Below are 5,346 nucleotides of genomic sequence, written 5' to 3' on the forward strand. Positions count from 1 at the left end.
TCATGGTCTGAAAACCCCTCCATGAATCAGTAATGGTTTGGTCTTGGGCCATGCGAATAACATCATGTGATGTCATAACCTCTTTGGCAGGATATGGGAAGACTTTTTGGTAAGTTTTGAGCTCCATCCTTCCATAATTTAATCCATTCTTTTTCATGTTCTCATAGTGGGAAAATTGCCTGTCAACTGTGTTATCAACATATTCATAAGAATCTGAATTAGAAATCACATGTAGAAAAAACACAGATAAAGCATACAAATACATTAATTAACTAGAATGGGCACTCGGTAGAGCGAAAACCTTCGCCTACGCCACTTATTTTTTTCTGGCCATCTTCAGAGTGTGGGGCATAACATTCTCCAAATTTTGGTGTTAGTTTCATTTAAATCGGACCGGAATATCGTAATATAAAATTTTTGGCCCAGTCTTGACCTCTTATTCAATTCAGCATGCACACGTTGTTCTGGCATATAGTGCTTGGCAAAGAAAAACGTTTTTGACCTTTTCGTGACCTTGACCTTGACCTTTGACCCAATCACTCCCAAAAAGTATTAATGGTAACGCTTTATTTTACGGTACAGTATTTACTATGTACTTTCTGGGTAACAACTGGGTAACAGAGGGAAATTACATGGTACCTAGAATGTAAAAAGAGGGTAATTACGATGTAAATACTGTGTAATTACAGGGGGAAAAAAACTCAAAAGTTACCATGAAACTACACTGTGTATTTTCTGGGTAACAAATGGGTAACAGAGAGAAATTACCCAATTGTTATCCAGAAAATACAAAGTGTAGTTTCTTGGTAAGTTTTGAGTTTTCCCCTGTAATTACATAGTATTTACATCGTAATTACCTCCCTTTTTTTCCATTCTAGGTACCATGTAACTTCTCTCTACAGTACAGTATTTACTATGTACTTTCTGGGTGACAACTGGGTAACAGAGAGAAGTTACATGGTACCTAGAATGTAAAAAGGGGGTAATTACGATGTAAATACTATGTAATTACAGGGAAAAACCTCAAAACTTACCATGAAACTTACACTGTGTATTTTCTGGGTAACAATTGGGTCACAGAGAGGAATTAGATGGTATCTAAAATTTAAAAGGGGGGTTACTACTAAGTAGATGCTATGTAATTGAGAAGAAAATATCTTGTGAATTACTACGAAAGCACGCTGTAATTTCTGGGTAATTATTGTTTGATGGCAATTTAACAAAGGATGAAAGTAGGCCTACTACCTATTTGCCTGTTTGTTTTACAGCAATACCACATTTAATTACTAGGTTAATGTGATGCTCTGGATGGTAATTACACAACTCCAAAGTCAGAACTTACAAGGAACAGTATTTCATTGTAGTTACTGTGTTTATCACCATACATACCCATTTATTGCATGGGTAAATGTGGTAGGCCTACCTGACAAAACAATTGCTGGTGTCACACATTGCCATTGGGCTTTATCTTCATTCTTGTAGCCGTTGAGTCAAAAGTGTTTGGTAAGTACATGGTAGGTTTCTGCACTGTTACCAAGTAACATATATTTATTTACCAGGTAAAGAAGGGGAAACTGTACCGTAAAGTAAAGCGAATGTTCTTACCAAAGTATTACCAATTTCTTACCAAGCAATTAAACTTGTTTCATAAATCATGTAAGTAGCCTACATGGTAAGTTTCTGCACTGTTACCGAGTTACAGATATTCAGTTACTAGGTAAAGAAGGGGAAACTGTACTGTAAAGTAAAGCGAACGCTCTTACCAAAGTATTGCCAATTTCTTACCAAGAAAATAAAATTGCTATATATCATGTAAGTACATGGTAAGTATCTGCACTGTTACCAAGTAACAGATATTCAGTTACCAGGTAAAGAAGGGGAAACTGTACTGTAAAGTAAAGCGAACGCTCTTACCAAAGTATTACCAATTTCTTACCAAGCAATTAAACTTATTTCATGTATCATGTAAGTACATGGTAGGTTTCTGCACTGTTACCGAGTTACAGATATTCAGTTAGGCTACCAGGTAAAGAAGGGGAAACTGTACTGTAAAATAAAGCGAACGCTCTTACCAAAGTATTACCAATTTCTTACCACACAATTAAACTTCATATCATGTAAGTACATCTACACTGTTACCAAATTACAGATATTCAGTTACCAGGTAAAGAAGGGGAAACTGTTCTCATAGGACTCAGTGTTAATTGCTAGCATGGAGATAAAATTTTCACTGCTGTAGTCAGAGAACGGCAGGAAGTACAGGAGAAAGGTAAAACCCAATAACAATAATTCCCCCTCAAGGGGAAGTGTAATACGAGCTCATTTCCAAACATGGGACAGTATCACTTTAACATCCGAGTTGGCAGCAGATATAAAGACTCATCAGACCAGGCCTACATTTTTTACAATACAAGACTAGAGAAAGTATTGCCTGGACTGATGAGTGTATTTCTGCTGCCAACTCGGATGGCTGCCTTGTTCCACATACACACACAGATGCACTGTATTTTATTAGGCTATTATTAGGCCTATTTCATTCCAGAATTCCTGCTGCCCATTCTTCATTTCCATTTTCATGAATAGCACTTTTCAATTTCTAGGTATTATGACAGCAAACATTGCATTTTTCATCAATGAAAAAATGAAAAGGGGGATTTTCTCCATGATCCTCAATTTTTAATTTCCAGAAACAGGCATTTTTAGCTGCAAAACTTACTATGTTCATGTAACCCAGTTGACAAATGCATATTAAAAAGGTATTAGTTGATTAAATAGCATAAATAGTCAAATGGGATAATAAATAGTGATAATACTGATAAGGCAATTCGTGAATGATGGGTTGTTATTGTTAAAAACACGATTAACACATATTTGATATAGCCTAACTTTTACTGTGACAGTTACGTTATGGGACTTTTATTTTGACATGCGTTTCCATGCATTCAGCTTTCCGTGGAGCCGTTCTAGTCAGTTGAGCTGAGAAGAGCTCCAAAGCTGAATTGAAGACTCCGTTTCTTCTGCTCCACCTTGGAGCTAGATATTGATAGAAAAGTAATTCTAAGTTAATGATAACTACTTCTAAGTTTCCTTTTGGACCACCGAGCGACCTGCTCTGTAAATCTTTTGTGTTTTGAAGAGAAAGAAGCTGCGCTTCGTCGTGTATTGTTTCTGTTGAATCGTCTCGGTAAGGCAACCACCTGTAACTTATTTTCCCTACTGATGTAACTTGAGTGTTATTGCTTATCACTGTGAAATACTTCGGTGAAACTTCAGGATTGTAGTTTGTTTTGTTAATACTTGTTGTGTTTAGTGTGAAAAGGGTATATTTTGGTTGAATTGAGTAAGTTTAAAGCTTGGAATGAGCTGCCTGTAATTCACATGCTTGTGATCACGCACCCATCACGTGCGAGGGGAGAGGTCTGAACGAGTCCTCCTTATCATTGCTGTGCTCGGCAATATCTGTGTGTAATTCCCGCGGTTTCAGTACCGAGTGATGTTTTTCATAGTATTCATCCTGTTATTTGATAATGGTTATGTAACTGAATGGTAGCCTATGCCATGCTTTTCAGTATAAATGAAGTGTAAGCTTATGCGGTTTCCATATAGGCTATTTTCCTTTGAGAAGATTGATATTAATGTTGTACAACCAGAGGTGGAAAGAGTAGGCTACAGAAAATTTGTACTCAAGTAAAAGTATCTTTACTTTGCCTAAATCCTACTCGAGTAAAAGTAAAAGTAGGCCTACCTATCTAAACATCTACTCAAGTAAAAGTAAAAAGTACTTCACTTAAAAATGCAATTTGAGTAAAAGTACTTAGTTACATTTAATTAGCTTTCCTCTCGACAATTTAATGTTTCTTTTTCTTGAATATCGTCCTCCATAACCTCTATCTCTTGCTTGGCACCAGCCATCATCCAATACATTGATCCAAGATAGTACAATCGTGGAAATGCTGTGTGCCATCCTGCATAATCTTTCATTTCCGGCAGATTGTGGCATTATTTTGCGTGGCATTTTGTCTATTTTTTACTCAGTACTCAGGCCAGGTTCCAGTGTAATTGAGTTAACTACTTGGGTCAAATGTATTCAAATACTAGTAAAAGTATTCATTTTAAAAACTACTTAAAAAGTACAACGTAGGCCTACTCATAAATGCTACTCAAGTACAGTACTTGAGTAAATGTAATTAGTTACTTTCCACCCCTGTGTACAACTACTTTAAGTTTAAACTGTTTGAACTGATATTTGATAAGAAATGTGAACATTGTCCTGTGTACATGTGTAGCTTAACTAAGGGTATGGTTACACAGGTGACGTTTTTTGGACCTGGATTCCGCTGTGGATTGATGACTGCGTTTGATGGCGAGCCACCCACCCCATTGAGTCGGATCCTGTCCTGTGTCATTGTACATGGCGCATATGTGGACAGGTTGTGACCTGCCTGTGTCACAACAACACTGACTGACTGACTTGAGTTGTTACTTTAACGGTTTACAAACTGAACTAAGGCCTTGAACTGAACGGAACTACTATAAAGGAACTACTTTTTCTTTTTTTTTTCTTGAACAACTGAAAGGAACTCTTTTCTCTTTGAGGATTCAAAGGACTGATTTAAAGGACTGTTCCCAACTTTTGGAAAATAGACAATTACTCACTTTTGAAGGACAATTCATTTTATTTTATTTTAAAGGGTCAATTCTTTTCTTTTATTTTGGGAATATGTACATATTTTCTACCTTGCAATTCATAACTAAAGAAAGAAAAAAAGTATATCCTTGTGTGGTGTCTTTTAATTGCACTTATCTTTTTGCACTCTCCCAGAGCCTAGTGTCTTTATTCTCTAGCTATTGAACCTGGCCTATCATCGACGTGTACATACCTAGTAGTGGGTTACATTCATACTAGTATATATTAGTTTATTACCTAAACATAATACAATTTGGCAATAAGCAGCACAGTTCCAATGAGCAGCATAGTTGCAATACTGTTGTTTGCCACAATATACAATTAAAAAAAAATGATTTCCACAATAATGCTTTGATTTGCTTTTGATGTATTTTTTTCCCTTCTTTACCTGGTAAATGAATATCTGTAACTCGGTAACAGTGCAGAAACCTACCATGTACTTACATGATATATGAAACACGTTTACTTTCTTGGTAAGAAATTGGTAATACTTTGGTAAGAGCGTTCACTTTACTTTACAGTACAGTTTCTCCTTCTTTACCTGGTAACTGAATATCTGTAACTCGGTAACAGTGCAGAAACTTACCATGTACTTACATGATACATGAAATAAGTATAATTGCTTGGTAAGAAATTGGTAATACTTTGGTAAGAGCGTT

The 5,346-nt window shown here is 36.2% G+C and overlaps 1 long non-coding RNA gene across 1 annotated transcript; it reads left to right on the forward strand.

The window, feature by feature from the left end:
* The first annotated feature begins 2,490 nt into the window (after positions 1-2,490).
* Positions 2,491-4,771, forward strand: LOC134445461 (uncharacterized). The gene is made up of 2 exons (XR_010034264.1): positions 2,491-3,184; positions 4,312-4,771. It is a non-coding gene; the product is annotated as an uncharacterized LOC134445461 (long non-coding RNA).
* The last annotated feature ends 575 nt before the right edge of the window (positions 4,772-5,346 follow it).

This window comes from Engraulis encrasicolus, chromosome 3 (genome assembly GCF_034702125.1).
Source record: "Engraulis encrasicolus isolate BLACKSEA-1 chromosome 3, IST_EnEncr_1.0, whole genome shotgun sequence".
NCBI classification, from domain to species: Eukaryota; Metazoa; Chordata; class Actinopteri; order Clupeiformes; family Engraulidae; genus Engraulis; species Engraulis encrasicolus.